The 17,263-nt window shown below is 37.8% G+C and overlaps 1 protein-coding gene across 2 annotated transcripts in view; it reads right to left on the reverse strand.

Annotated features, from left to right (window-relative positions):
* Positions 1–17,263, reverse strand: part of LOC150108248 (protein turtle-like) — a 1,021,857-nt gene that overhangs the window by 172,104 nt on the left and 832,490 nt on the right. The gene's annotated exons all lie outside the window — the stretch shown is intronic.

A 17,263-nucleotide genomic window follows, 5' to 3' on the forward strand; every position in this document is an offset into this window, starting at 1 on the left:
GAGGAAACTCAACTGCACTTTGCCATCACATTCTTAGCAAGAATGGAGGTGGATGATGCATGGCCATGGAAGATCTTGTGGATTGACAAGGCACATTTTTATTTGAATGGTAGTGTTAACTCACACAATTGCCACATTTGTGCTGTGAATAACCCTTGTGTTCCATCAGACCGCTTTACACTCGCTGAAAGTCATGGTGGTGTTGTTTCACTGCATCATTTATTATCGATCAGTACTTTTTTTGAAGAACTTCGTCTGACAGGACCAGCAACTTGTACTATCTCTGCTGTTAGGTATTAAGTGATGCCACACAACTTTGTTTGGCAACAAAGGATGTTGCTCCGTCCTGCATTTGCAGGACCATCTCACATTGGATTGCCAGTACAGCAAATGTTACAAAAACATTTCAAAGAACACAGAGTAATTAGTTATGCATTTCCCACAGCATGGCCACCTAGTTTGCCTGATTTCAACTGATGTGACTTTTGGTTGTGGGGCCATCTGAAAGGCATGTTTCTGATTTAGCAACCTTGAAAGACAGAATAATGCAGCATGTGAGGCAAATCAATGCAGATCTATTGCATTTTGCTGTAAAAAATGTCATTCACAGAAGGCAGTTCTTAGAACATCTGAAAGAAGGATATATTGAACCAAATCTGTAAATTATATGAACACGAAAACTAATTTGTTCTGTCTCTACTAGCCATTACTGTTTAATTAATCCCAAATCACGTGATTATAGTGCTAAATGTCCCCCTGGTGGCAGAATTCCCATAGTTCAGAGCCCTGTAGCATTTTTCACTACATGGCTCTGAACACCTCCTCTTTAATTATGGCTGCTTTGTATTATAACAAGTTTTTAATCTCAGTTCCTTCATATCCAAAATTTGCATAATTCATCTTTTCGGTGTTAATTTTTTCATTCATTTGAATGTATTTTCTGCACTGAGTTGCTATTTGTACTCATCATTTTTAACTGCATAACATCTCAGGTCTGATCATGTCTTTTGTCAAGTTTTTACCATCTTTACCTTCAAAATGTTTACACAGGTATGTAAATTAATATCCTTCAATTAGAACCTCATTAAATTTAAGTTGTAAGCCTAGTCGTTACAAAGGAACTGTTCCATTGCTATAGATAGCTTAGCTTTTTTTTTTCTTTTGTACTTTAAACGATTTTAGGCACATCATGATATTTTTGGAAATTTTTCAGCATAACTTCTATTATCATTATCTGTGCAGTGGTGTAGTGCAGCAGCAATCATTATACAGTATTTCCATGGAGTAAGAAGACTCATCACAAGAGACTCACACAAATCTTTATACACACAATACACATCATACTTCTCCTTAAACTCATTCACCATCAGGGCACTCACAATTAATTCTGGTAATCCAGTCCATTTGCTCACCACTCTCCAAGTAAAAAAAAAAAAAAAACTGCTCTGCACAATCTCAAACCATACTCTCTCACAATTTCCAGCAGTGACCTCTCTCTCTATCATCCAGTTATTGAAAAATTTCCTTTGTGTCAATCATACAGAACACCGTTAATACCTTATGGAAGCTTCAATCATGTCCCCTCTTTTCTGCCTATAAATTAAACTTTGCAACCCCCACACCATCAACTTATCCTCATAGGGAACATTCCACAGGCAAAGTGACCAAGCTGGACATTACACCAGCTTGGTCACTTTTATCTGAATCCTCTCTACCACCTTCTGATCCAAAAGATACCAAAGTGACCAAATCTCTGCACAGTAGTGAAGATGTGAAGAGGTAACGAGAGAATCGCAAGTGGAGTTGTATACGACTCAATTATTAGAGGTGTGCTGGATGAGAGGATGCACAAGGCATGTTTTCCAGGTGGTAAAATGAGCAGAGTGATTGAAGCATTGGATTTGAGAAGGAAGCAAACAAGAGAGTTGATAGTTTTAATAGGTACGAATGATTTGACTGAGAACAATCAGAATGAATATCAGGAGGTTGCTTAGACGGATAAGAGACTAGCGTGATAGGAAGGATAGTAAGTGTGTTGCCTAGGTATGACAGTGGTGAGATGAGGTGGAGAACAAGAATTATGAATGATATGTTAGCTGAAATGTGTGGAATCAATTTGAAGGATGAAGTGAACTATATAAGAATGATGGACTGCATTTGAGTGGTTTTAGTGTGAGTCGCTTGGAGAGACTGCTGCTGGAAGGTAGAGAAGTGAGTACAGAGAATGAATCTGCTCAAGTGGGAAGTGATGTGGAAGAGTGGGAGATAAGAAAGGAGACATTAAAGGGGTGGTTATGAATGAGGAAGTAAGTGGCATAAGTATAGAGAATGAGAGAATGGATGTGCAAGAGGAACAGGGAAACGGGGAGGCTCAGGGGTGGACAGAGGAACACAGCATGAGAAAGATGGATACTCCAAGAGGATGTGAATGCATGTGTAGACAGGAAAGGAATGCAATGACCTGGAATCAAGAGGAAACAGCTGGACTTGAAGATGGGTTCTAAAATTAATAAGCAGAAAGGGAAATAGCGCCAGTTGAGCATGGAGAAATCACGCTGAAAGAGTGGTATTAGTGGAACTAGCTGTAGATCCAGAAATGAGCTATTGTATTTGTATATAAATGCTAGAAGTGTAAGAAACAAGGCACATGAAATGGTTGCATTAATTGAGTCTGTTCATCCAAAAATTGTTGGAATAAGTGAGACATGGTTAGATGAGGACAACATCCTAACAGGAATAGAGATGGAAGGGTATGATGTGTTTCATGAGGATAGAAGGGGTAAAAAGGAAGGGGTAAAAAGGAAGGGGAAGTGTTATTGATGATAGAGAAAGAGTTATGTCCATACAAAGTAGAGATGCAAGAAGGAAATAGTGCCAGTAGTTTTGAGGCAGTATGGTATGAGATAGAGGTGTATAGAATGAAATAGTTGATTGGTTGAATGTTGTTATAGACCTGGTAATGTGGATGGTAATGACTATGAAATGTATAATCAAATTAGCCAAGCAAATAAGAAAAGGGTGATCGTTACAGGCAATTTTAATTATGACAATATAGACTGGAAGAATGAGACAGAAACTGGAAGTAAAGAAAATGAGTTTCTTGAGTTTTTGATGGACAACTACCTCAGACAGTATGTAACAGAGGGCACATGAGGATTGAGGGACCATACTGTCCATAATGTGATTACCTGAGTGGTTACCAGCAGTGTGAGGGCCTCTGTGAAAAAGGGGTATATGTGGAACTACAAGCGGGGTTATTATGAAGAGCTCAGGAGACAGCTTGTGGGTGTAGCATGGAATGAGGAGTTAGCTGGAAAAGAGATCAATGCAGCTTGGGGGATTTTCAAGAACTATCTAGTAGAAGCAATGTCTAAATATAAAGGTAGTTTCTAACCTCTGGTATGTCGAGTATAAGGAAAGATTGAGAAGAGGCAACTTGCAGAGTCTGGTGGAAAGGAGGAAGAGGGGAGATATGATAGAGACCTACAAGTTATTAAGGGATTATTATAGGATTAATGCTGGAGAGGCTCTACAGAAAATATTGGGAGATCAAGGGAGAACTAGAGGTCATCCCTGGAAACTGTATAAAGAGGGTGTAAGGGAGTGAGAAGCAGGTTTTTTTCATGCAGAGTTGTGAATGATTAGAATGCCTTGCCTGAGAGTGTGGTGTCTGTAGAAAATTTGAGTGTGTTTAAAGCACAGCATGATGAGCTGTGTGTATGATAAAAGGACCTCCTAGATGAATCTTTGACTCCATGGGGTCTTGGGTAATAATAATAATAATAATAATATGAGTAATTTGTGTTAATACCAGTGGCGGCTTGTACATAAGCACTGGAACACTGAAGCACCCCCCCCCCCAAGGAAAAAACAAAAAAATTAAATTTTGTTTGTGTTTATAAATAATAATAACAATGCTTACAACATTATATAAATGCAATACAATATGTTAAAGGTTACAGCTTATATTTTGACATCGATTGAATAGTTAATAATTGGAATTGTTTGATAAACGCTTTAGATTATGAAACAAATGCACTGCGATCTAATGCAGTGTCGGAATTATCACGTTCGGTCAGTTGCTGCTTGACTCATCGATATTCGTTTGCACTTGTCACTGCACGTAATAAATGAATCCTACAGATAAATTGTATGCTTGCACGTGTTATTTCTGTGAGATATGAAACTTTTATTATTAGTGTGTGTTCGTGGTGATGGTGAAATATTTTTGGTAAATCTTATTTTATTCTGCTAAAATAACATATTTATTTATTTATTATAGATACAAGGCTGAATTTTCAATTGAAAAAACATGATTTTGCAAATTACAAAATTTAATGAAAAGGTTATTGAAAAATTTTGTCAAGGGAGAAATAGAAGACTAGACTTTATTTTCAAATAATATTTTTAATAAAGCAAATTTTTTTAATATGTAAATTTACTTATTAATAAATTGGTTACTGATTAGAAAAAATGAATTATTTTTCTTATTTTGTATATGCAGCATCCCCACTTAAAATTTTCACTGGCCACCACTGGTTAATACTTTGTCTTATTTTATCTTTTCATTCTGCTCTTTGAAGGTTTTTTTACAGAAAAGACAGTATACTGAAAATATCATCATCACCAGACCTACATATGCTCAAAGACTCATTGTGGGTGGTTCTCACTGTCTCACACATGCACACACTACACTAAGGAAATTATTTACTGTTTCTGCACTCTCAAGCAATGCATTCCACACATTAACCACTGTCTATATAGATTTAAGATCAAAGACACCTTTGAAAAGGTGTCTTTGATCTTAGTCTCACTCTATCTATGAAAAATCTCATGAAGAGTAATCTGAATAATATCTTACTAACTCATCACTTCTCTAAGGTTCTAAAAGCAGTATCCCTCAATCTTTCCTGATACTCGACATTCTGAAGTCCTAATACCATGTAAATCTTCTGTGAACACTTTCCAGTTTATATTACATCCTGTTGAAAGCAAGGTAACCACATGCAAACAGTAATCCAAAAGAGTGTTTTCATTATGTACCAAGTAAGAGGAAGAATAACTTTAATCTGTGATGATGGCAGGAAGGTGACAGAAGGAAAATAAATAGTTGAGTTGCTGATAACTCTTTGCAAAAGTGTATCATCCAGGTGGATATTTTACAGCTGCTAATGTAACAAAGACCGATGTAAGAATTGAGGTAGATGAACAACAGATAATCAGCACACTGAAAAATATCAATGTGAATACAGCAGTGGGTATGGATGGCATGTCAGCTCATATTCTATTAGAAGGTGCAAGAGAACAGGCAGTGACTCTGACAGAGTCGTTTAATCTAATTCCTAGTGATTCAAGGGAGTTGAAAGAGGGTAACATAGTTCCATTACATAATGGTGGCTACAAGAAAGAAGCAGAAAATTACAGACCAATTAGTATCTCAGGAGTGGTGGTTAAGGTAGTGGAAAAGTTGGTTAAAGGTAAAATCTATGAATGGGTAGATAGAAATATGGTATCCTATGGTGGGCAGCATGGCTTTGTGAAACATAGGTACTGTGATAGTAATTTACTGACAGTTTATAATAGTGACAGCAGAATTAGGTAAAAGAAATGACTACATACAACATGATACTGTTGAGCACTGCTGAAAGCATGGATGGGGACTCACAGACAGACACCAGAAACTAGTATCTGGTGGATTTGAGTCTAGGAGAATGACTAGTGAAGTACCCCATAGTTCTACACTAGGGTCACTACTCTTCAGTTTATATATATTAACAATATAGAGAAAGATATAAAGGGTGGGGATATTCAGTAGTTTGCTGATTATGTAAAAATGGGGAGGGCAATAGTTGATAAAGGCAATATTTTGCAGGAAAATTTAAATAAACTGACATTATGAGTGAAGGATAAGGATTATCAATTTAATGTTACAAAATGTAAGGTTATGGATCACTTTAGGTTGAGATACTGTGTATCACATTGATTGTACAGGCAATCTAATGAGTCCAGAGACTTTGGGATAAATGGGTGACAAAGAGTTGAAGTTTAGAGGGCATCTTGCAAAACTTGGTAAAATAACTCAAAAGATTTCTTATATATTGAAAAACATGCTAAAAATGAAGATGGGGGGGGGTTACTATCCCTCTTTATGTTTCAATGATATCAATATTATTATTATCACCCAAGATCCCATGGAGTCAAAGACTCCAAGGGGGGGGGGGGTTCTAGGGTCTAGGAGGTCCTATTATCATACACACAGCTCATCATCATGCTTTAAACACACTCAAATTCTCTGCAGATATCACGCTCTCAGGCAAGGCATTCCAATCATTCACAACTCTGCATGCAAATAATCTGCTTCTCACTCCCCTGTGCACACCCTCTTTATACAGTTTCCAGGGATGACCTCTGGTTCTCCCCTGATCTGTTTTTCTGACACTGATTTCTGTAGAACCTCTCCAACATTGATCCTATAACAACCCACTTAATAACTTGTAGGTCTCTATCATATCTCCTCTCTTCCTCCTATCCACCAGACACTGTAAATTGCATCTTCTCAATCTTTTCTCATTACAGAGGTTAGAAGCTACCTTAGTCAGTCGCCTCTGGACACTCTCCAACATCACTTCGTCCTTCTGAAAACCAGGTAACCAAATCTGGACACAGTAACCCATGTGTAGCCTAATACAATGGAACAAGAATCTTCCCACTTCCACAAGTCAGTGTTCTCAACATCATTCCCAGAAGCCTTTGTGTTGTCTTCATAATTTTGGCTATGTGTCCCCTAAATTTCAGATCCTTATCCACTATCACCCCCAGATCTCTTATTTCCTCCACCTCTGACAATATATCCTCATCAAGCATAACTTCTGAATCCCATTTTTGTTTTCCAAATTTTAAAACCTTACATTTTGCAACATTGAACTCACATCCCCATTCCTGTGCCCAATCCCTCAATTTATTCAAGTCTTCTTAAGGCCACAACATCCTCCCTACCCTTCATGGTTCGTCCCAACTTTACATCATCTGCAAACAACAGAATATCTCCATCCAAATCTTTGTCAATATCATTAATATACAAGTTAAACAGTAGTGGCCCTAAAACAGACCCGTCAGGCACACTGCTAGTGACTTTCCTTTTCCTGGATATTGCTCCCCCATACACAACTTGCTGATACCTATCAGATAGCCAGTCTCCAATCCAATATTCAACCCCATCCACTCTAGTTTGACTATCAACTTATCATGCAGTAATCTATCAAAAGCCTTTGCAAAATCCAAGTATATTACTGTGTATCCTTCTCCTCTGTCCATGGAAGCAGTCACCTTATTATAATATCTAAGTAGATTACTTAAACATGATATCCCTTTAGCAAATCCATGCTGTCCATGAAAAATAATACCATTGTTTACAACCCAATTCTGAATCCTACTTCACACAAGCTTCTCCAACAACTGAACTACAACACCTGACACACAGATAGGCCTATAGCTTGATGCTTGAGTTCTATCACCTCCTTTATGAAGTAGCACAATCTTGCCCTCCTTCCACTCCTTAAGAACTTGACCCAGTACCACACTCATATTAAAAAAATATGTCAAGGCCGGCGTCAACTCCATGGCACATTTCTTCAGAATACATGATGATATATTATGAAGTCCCACAGCTTTATTTACATATAGTTTGCTCAACTCCCCATACACCTCTTGCTCACTTACAGTCAGTCTTTCTTCCCCATCATCAACTGTTCTCAATCTCTCCATGAAGTCACATTCACAAGATTGAAAGACCTTTATGAACTGCTCATTAAGTATCTACACCACACCTTCTGCAACAGCTGTCTTTATACCATTTTCTACAATTAATGTCATCCTTTCTTTTGCTGGCTACATATCAAAAGAACTCCTTAGGATTCTTTTTTTTTTCATTAGCTAACTGCTATTCATACCTCTCTTTAGCTACCCTCACCAACCAAGTCACCCTCCTTCCTGGTCTTTGTAGACCTCATGAAATTGGTTACTTCCACTTCTCTTATGCTGCCTCCACAATGCCCTTTTTCTCTGTATCGCATGCTTAATCTCTTTATTCATTCATCTCACACCTACCTTATTTAACCTTCTCACCCGTGGTATACATTTAGACATTGCATCTACTATATAGTTCTTGAAAATCTCCCCAAGCTGCATTGATCTCTTTTCCAGCTAACTCCTCATTCCATGCTACACCTGCAAGCTGTCTCCTGAGCTCTTCATAATCCCCCCCCCCCCTTCTAGTTCCACATATATCCTTTTCTTACAGAGGTCCTCACACTGTGGCAACTACCCAGGTAATCACCTCATGGTCACTCTCACTAATTGGTGGGTGATTTGACACCTCATTTATAATTACATCCTCTGATGAGATGACCAAATCCAATACCTCAATCCACGTGTGCCCTCTGTTACATACTGTCTGAGGTATTTATCCCTCAAAAACTCAAGAAACTCATTTTCTTTACTTCCAGTTGCTATCTCATCATTCCAATCTGTATTGCCATAAGTAAAATTGCCCATAATGATCACCCTTTTCTTATTTGCTTGGATAATTTGATTATACATTTTATAGTCACTACTATCCACATTACCAGGTCTATAACAACATCCCACCAAGTATTTGATTCCATTCACCTCTATCTCACACCATACTGCCTCAAAACTACTGGCACTATTTCCCTCTTGCATCTCTACTTTGTATGGATATAACTCTTTCTCTATCATGAATAGCACTCCCCCTCCCTTTTTACCCCTTCTATCCTTAAGAAACACATCATACCTTTCCATCTCTATTCCTGTCAGGATGTCATCCTCATCTAACCATGTCTCACTTATTCCAACAATTTTTGGGAAACAGTTAGAATTCAAGGGAGTTCTAAAATGAATAAGCAGAAAGGGAAATGGCCCCAGTTGAGAATGGAGAGATCACATCAAATGAGTGGTATTAGTGGAACTAGCTGTAGACCAGGAATGAGCTGTTGTGTTTATATACAAATGCTAGAAGTGTAAGAAACAATGCAGATGAAATGGTTGCACTAATCGAGTCTGTTCACTGCCGCAAAACTACTGGCACTATTTCCCTCTTGCATCTCTACTTTGTATGGACATAACTCTTTCTCTATCATGAATAGCACTCCCCCTCCCTTTTTACCCCTTCTATCCTTAAGAAACACATCATACCTTTCCATATCTATTCCTGTCAGGATGTCATCCTCATCTAACCATGTCTCACTTATTCCAACAATTTTTGGGTGAACAGACTCGATTAGTGCAACCATTTCATCTGCATTGTTTCTTACACTTCTAGCATTTGTATATAAACACAACAGCTCATTCCTGGTCTACAGCTAGTTCCACTAATACCACTCATTTGATGTGATCTCTCCATTCTCAACTGGGGCCATTTCCCTTTCTGCTTATTCATTTTAGAACTCCCTTGAATTCTAACTGTTTCCTCTTGATCCCCGATTATCCCATTCCTTTCCTGTCTACACATGCTCTCACATCCTCTTGGAGTATCCATCTTTCTCACGCTGTGTTCCCCTGTCCACCCTGTTTCCCTGTACATCTTGGACACCCATTCTCTCTTTCTCCATACTCATGCCACTTACTTCCTCATTCATAACCACCTCTTCAATCTCTCCTGCCATACTCTCCTGATATGTTATCAGTAAATATCAGTTTTGGTAACCTTCCCTAGGTAGTGTCCCAAAATGACAAAAATAGGATAATTATTGATTATTTTAAATTCTGGTATTACTGACTGCTATTTCAATATGGCAAAATTTTACTTAACCGGCCTTGCTTTCTTCACAAGGATCTTTACAATCTGTTTGAGATGCTAATCCATCAACCCAATCTCAACAAGAATGATGGCTTAAGATTCCAAGGATTTGAATGGCACATCTGTAATTATAACATCTAGGGCTCCAACAATTTTCCAATAATAAATAAGATATATACTGGACACAGAAATCAGGAAGAATAGAAATTGTTCTAAACCATGGGTCTTCAAACCATAAAGAAAATTGAAAAATAACAGGACTATATGAAACTAAAGCCGTAACTAGTAGCTACTTGTGTAGGTTCACTGATATACAACCTATTTATCTATGTAATTATGGCTCTTTTTTTTCATGCTTGAATTCAGGTTAGGATCAATCATTGACTAAGCAGTCATGCTAAGATTGCTGTAGTGCAGTGTAATGTAGTGTATACTGTTGCTTGAGTTCCAGTTTATGAACCATATTCCTCATGATGATGACCTTGATATAAAGCTTGAAATGTGGAGTGATATTTTATTCAATTTAAGCAAGAGCTCTAACATGGTAGTCTGCCTCATTTTACACAATGAATTTTCAATATGTTTGTTGTTTGTCTGATGGTTACAAAAGTGGCTAATAGCAATACTGATATCTGCTTTTTCTCCTCGTATCTGCATGTGAGTTGGGAGAATTACTGGCTTGCAATACCATAAAAAATTATCAGCATCCTTTAAAATGTCAACAAAAGTGTGATCTAACAAACATATGCCTGCTATGTTCAATTTAACTCAGAAACTCAAAATGATAACTAAATGTGAAGAGTGTTAATAAGAATATTTTATTCTTGTTAACACTTTTAATATTATTAGTGTTAATATGTTATTATTATTATTGTTATAATTACAGTAACTTCTGGATTAAATACTCATTGTGAGAAGCCCACTCAATGAGCAACATCTCTCTCATAATGAACTTTGAAATTATTTTAGCTCTTCCTGCATTTACAATGCACTCTGGTGATGCATACCACTCACCAACAACTCTTCATGTAAAAAACCTACTCTTCGCACCCTTCATCACCACATCGTTATACAACTTCCAGGGATGGCCTCCCATTCTTAGCATCCATTCTTTTTATAATTCTTTCTGCATTTATCTGGTGTCCGCACAGTTAGCCTAGTGGCTATGCGCTTCATAACCATATGCCCGGGGAAGGAGTGTCCTAGGTTTGATTCCTGTCAACGATGTGAGGAGCTCAAGGATCTTCCTCAGCCACAGCCAAGTTAGCTGGTCTTGGGCGTGGGCAGCAGGGTTTTTCGCCCCAGTTTATCTGGGGTTTTTCATCCTGCAAGCAGGCAAACTGGCCATGTGAACACACTAGCTACAGTCATAGGATACCTCCAGGAATAAGGAGTAACCAACCTATTCCGTAGGATTTCGGTTCTGAATGCCTACACGGTAAAAAGTGTAGGTCTAGATGTGAGCATAAATTAGGAATGAATTTATCTGGTAGAATCCCTTAACTAACTAGAAGGTCTCTATCATATCTTCTCTTTGCCTCATATCAACCAAACTCTGTAATCCACATTCCCTCAAATGTTCTGCATAAACAACACACTTGATATCACTTTGATCATTTGTCTTTGGAATCTCTCTAGTGTTTCCACATCACAATGAAAACTAGGCAACCAAATATGAGCAGAACAGTACATGTGTGGTCAGACCAATGCCTTATACAGAAGCATGACCATCACCTCCTTATCCCTACATGCCCATGTAATTTTTATCATAGCAGCAACACAATGTGCAGTCTTTGTAACACTTGCAATGTGCCCTCAGAATTTAGTCAACTGTCTATCATCACCCAAAGATCCTGAATCTCATCCACTTTCTGAAGTACAGCTCCACCAATACAGTATATGGTCTTATATATCTGTATTCCAACGTATAACACCTTGCATTTATTAATATTAAAACTACAACTCCACTTAATCTGTTCAAGCTAAAAGTCAATTCAAATCTTCCTGCAGAGAATTAACATCAGCAATACCCCTAACAATTCTACCTAACTTTGCATCATCAATAAACATTTGAAGATTCCCAGTCAATCCACATGAAACAGAGGTGGACACAACAGAATATTTAGTGCGCTGTTGGTACAAGCCACAGAACATAGAGGGTGAGGAACAGGTGTTAGGTAGTTGAGCTTGGCAAGTGCAAAAAGAATGATTGTTATGGAAGATTTTAACTACAGCAGTATAAATTGGGAAGAGGAAACTATATGTAGTAATAAAGGAAAGGAATTTCTAGAATTCTTGAGGGACAAATGTCTTAGGCAACATATAGTAGAAGGAACAAGGGGCTGAAGGGTTTTGGATTTGATCATAGCATCAGAAGAGCTGCTTATAACTGAGATGGCATCTCGGCACACAGCTAGAGAGAGTGACTACACGGTTTTCACTTGGAAGATGAAGAGACATGCAGGAATATCAAAGAGAAAAGAATATATGTGGAATTGTAAGGTAGGTGATTACAATAGTCCTAGATATCAACTTGGGGCAGTGCAATGAAGGGAGAAACTAAAAGTCAATTCAAAGTCAAAGGCTCTGAGATCCAAAGAAATCCTAAGGAATTCTTTTGTTATATGGCCATGAGCAGTAGGAGGAGAAATGATTGTGGAAGAATGACATAGTTGGATAAAAATGGGAATAGAGTGACTGATGCAAAGGACATAATGAAGTTGTTGAATGAACACTTCATTGGGGTATTTCATTCTGAAGAAGTAGGTTTTAATACTAGAGAGATGGGGCAGGTTTGAGGTTCAGAAGTACAAGAGGAGAGTGTTTCAAATACTGAGTATTCTGGATGTCAATGAAGCAGTGGGACTGGATGGAATTTTGCCATGGCTTTTGAGAGAGAATGTGTTGACATTCTCTCCCAAAAAAATAGCCAGGTCAACAGAGCTGATAGCTCTGTTGACTTGGCTTTTCAATGAAAGTCTGGCCAAGTGAAAGGTACCCTGAGGAGTGGACATTAAATAGTGGCATTGAATTAGGGTGGTGGAAGGCTGGAAGTGTCAAATTATAGATCAGTTTGTGTTTTATCAGTAGTTGTCAAGATCTTGTTGAAATTAGTAAGGGCCATATACAGCATTGGGAAGATAACGGTAACATTATCTGTGAGAGAGTCAACATGGATTTATTAAGGGGCACTCTTGCTTTAGTATATGATTGCCTTCTTACAATAAAGTGATAAGAGCGGTTGATGAGAGGAAAGGCATATTCTGACATTTTTTTGGATTTTACAGGGTACCACATGATAAGCTGATATTTAAGTTGCAGCACATGGTTTTAGATGTCAGGCTAGGGAACTGGATTCAGGATTGGCTATCTGATTGGTATCAGAGAGTTGTGTATGGAGGCAGAATGTTATAAGTGGAGACCCACAGGGCTCAGTACCTGGATCCATGTTGTTTAATTTTTATTTAATGACATTGTGAGTAAATTGCAGGAGGATATTCAGTTGTTTGCAGATGACGTGAAACTTGGAAGGGTTACTAGTAATAGCACAGATGTGGTAGCCCTTCAAGAGGATTTGAATAAACTGGACAGATGTGCAAATTAATGGAGAGATCAGTTTAATTCAGCTAAATATAGTCTTGACATTTGGGATACATTGATGGGAGGCTGCATACTCTATTGGAGGAACTGTACTATAGGAAGTAGGGGAGGCAAGGGATCTGAGGGTGATGACTGACAGAAACCTGAAATTCAGGGAACATATTGAAAAGGTGGTGAAGGTAATCCAGAGGATTGCTGCAATAATGAGAAGGATGCTGATCTGCAGAATAAGAGTTGTCATTCCATTGTATAAATCTCTGATCAGAGCATACATAGACTATTGTTCTTAAATTTGGTCCCCAGGATAAATTTAAGTGGATAAATTAACTGTGGACAGAGTGCAGAAGAAGATAACAAAGATTGTATCAGGAGCACTGTATACAATGTTAATTATGAAGATAGGCTGAGGGAATGTGGAATGCAGAGTTTGGTAGATGGAAGAAGGAGAGGTGATATGATTGAGACTTTTAAACTGTTGAGAGTTGGTTACAGGTTTGACTGGGGAGTTGTTTCGCTTGGTGGAACGGGGGAAGGAACGAGAACAAGATGGCGTTCATGGAAGTTATGAAAGGAAGCTGTTAGCAAGAGGATGACGAGTAATTTCTTTGCATGGAGGTTGATTGATCTGTGGAATGCAACACCTGATAGAGTAGTGAGAGAACCAATGGTCAATAAGTTCAAGGAGTGGTATGATGAACTTTGTGTTTTCTAGGATGGGCCTCCCATGATGAGTCTATTGACTCCATGGAGGCCTGAATCATAATAATAATAATCATAATAAATAAGTTAAACAGTAGTGGTCCAAGAACCAATCCCTGAGACATGCCACTGGTGACCTTCCTTTTCTGAGATACTGCTCTATCATATAAAACTTGGTGCATCCCATCCCATCTTCTGCAGCATATACACCAATCTGTTACAATGAAACAACACGATTACCCACAGCTTTAGTTGTCTCATTGTAATATTAACCACTATTTTTTTATTTTTTTCATTGGCAACAGATCTTGTATGAAATTTCTCGTGACATGGGATACAATAATTCTTAGCTCTTCCACCCAACACCCAAAGCTGTCCACCAATACTGACAGAGGGCAATTCTTCATAGGACTTTAGGCTTTCAGGCTGTGTGTACTGTTACAATTTTTATAGTGTATCACTGATGATGTCTCCATGATAAATATGAAATTATTGATTCTCTCTTTAATTTATTCATTATGAACCAGCCCTTCTCTAACACTACTCATGCTTATTTTTGGTACAGATATGTCGATATATTTGCTGACTGGACAATATGATGTTCACTTCTTGTGGATAAAATAAATACCATACTTACTCATATTAAATTCACCACTGAGATTGAACCTGACAACTCCCTGCTATTTCTGAATGCTAAAATCATCAGGATGTCTAATAGTATTTTAAGCTTCTTAGTCTATTGAAAGTTGAACTTTACTAATAGATATAGCTGCAAAATTTCTCTTCAGGATTTCTCTCAGAAAATAAATACATGTGGATCAGGACATAGAGCACATAACTCTTACACTTCTGGTATGCAACTTCAAACAGAGCTTTATCATCACGTTTACAAATGTTAGCAAAATGCTTTGTTCATCACACACTTCTATGTTCAGGCAACCTGAAGATGCATTATGAAGATTTTGCTATGTAGCAAATAAAAGGAAGGATGACTTTAATAAACAATGATGGTGAGAAGGTGACAGAAGTAAAAGAAATAGTCAAGTTGCTGAGTGATCACTTTACAAAGGTGTATCATCCAAGCAGAGACTTTACAGTTGCTGATGTAAGAGAGATTGAGAATTGAAGTAAATGAACAGGAAGTGTTCAGCATAATGAAAAATATCAATGTGAATACAGAAGTGGAACTGTATAGCATGTCAGCTCATGTTCTATTGCAACGTGCAAGAGAACAAGCAGTACCTCTGATGAAGTTGCTTAATCTAAGTCCTAGTAATGGCAAAGTCCCAAGGGAGTTGACAGAGGGTAAGATATTCCATTACATAATGGTGGCTCCAAGAAAGAAGTAGAAAATTACAGACCAATTAGTATCTCAGGAGTGGTGGTTATGGTAGTGGAAAAGTTCGTTAAAGATAAAATCTATCAGTGGGTGGATAGGATTATGATATCCTATGGTGGGAAGCATGACTTGTAAAAGGTATGTCCTGCCTTAGTAATTTACTTAGATTTTATAATAGAGTAACACCAGAATTAGATAATGGAAATGACTACACCATAATACTGCTGGGCATTTGCAAAGGAATTTGACAGAATATTGCATAGAAAACTATTACAAAAGTTTGAAGAAATGGCAATGGATATGAAGCTAGTGGCATGGATTGGAAAGTGTGGCTGATAGACAGAAAGACACACCAAAGAATAGTATATGGTGGAATCTAAGAGAATGAAGATGACTAGCGGAGCACCTCAGGGTTCTGTATTAGAGCCACTATTCTTCAATCCATATATTAATGATACGGGGGGAATTTAAGGGGGGGGGATATTCAGTTGTTTGCTGATGATGTAAAACAGAGGAGTGCAATAGTTAATAAAGATGATGTAGATATCCTGCAGGATGACTGAAATAAATTAGCATTGTGGATGAAGGATAATGATTGTCAATTTAATGTTGCAAAATGTATAGTTATGCACTTCAGGTTGAAGAGTTTACATACTGCGTAGTACATTGATTGTACCGGATTACAGGAAATTGATGAGTCTAGGGATTTCGAGGTAAAGGTGAACAGAGAGTTGAAGCTCAGAGGACATATTACAAAATCTGGTAAAATAGCTCAAGGATTACTTTGATGTTGAAAAGCACATTAATGAGTAAAGATAAGGAGGTTGATATCCTGCAGACCAATCAATATCCTTCTTTATAAGGTTATAATTTGGTCACATCTTGACTACTGTGCACAGATTTCATCACCTGAGTTTCTTGCAGATCAGAAGATGGTGGAAAGGATTCAGAGAAAAGTGACCAAGCTAGTGATAGGTCTGTCTCCCTATGAGGAGAGGTTGAAGGTGTGTGTGTGCATTGCGAAATTTATTTAATAGGTGCAAAGGGGGGGGACATGATGGAAGCCTCTATAAGCTATTAAAGAGGTGTTCTATAAGATTAACACAAGATAAAATTTTCAATAGATGACTAACAGAGAGATTCAACTAGAGTTCACCAGTTGTGTAAGAGTATAATTAGTTTTTTTTTTTTTTTTTTGGAGGGTGGTGAATGAGTGGAATGGACTGCAAGAATTAGTTGTGAGTGCTCTGACAGAGAATGAGTTTAAGGAGAGGTCTCATAGGTACTGTGTGTATAAAGGTTAGTGTGGGTCTCCCACGATGAGTTTTCTGACTCCATGGAGATACCCATCATAATAATATTTGAACCTTTCTTTATTAGACTTCAAAAGAATTTCTGCCCATATATCTAAGATACTGAAGAAAAGTTTATCACCAATGAGAACGAAAAAAAGAAGTGATAATAATCATAATAACCAAATACAGATGGATGATAGTTAAAAAAAAAAAAATCTTGAAAATACAACAACAAAAAAAAATCCACATCCTTCAGTATATCATTATTATTATTATTATTCAGGCCTCCATGGAGTCAAAAGACTCATTGTGGGAGGTCCTTTCTAAGAAACACAAGTCTATCAAGACTCATCGAGGGAGGTCCCTCCTAGGAAACACAAAGTCTATCACACCACTCCTTAAATGCATTGACCGTTCTCGATCTCACCACTCCATCAGGCAATGCATTCCATAGTTCAACCACCCTCCATGCAAAGAAACCACTCCTCACCCTCTTTCTCACAGTTTCCTTTC

The sequence above is a fragment of the Typopeltis vanoorti genome, chromosome 3 (genome assembly GCF_054136105.1).
Source record: "Typopeltis vanoorti isolate ZY-2024b chromosome 3, IOZ_Tvanoo_1.0, whole genome shotgun sequence".
Lineage (NCBI taxonomy): Eukaryota > Metazoa > Arthropoda > Arachnida > Uropygi > Thelyphonidae > Typopeltis > Typopeltis vanoorti.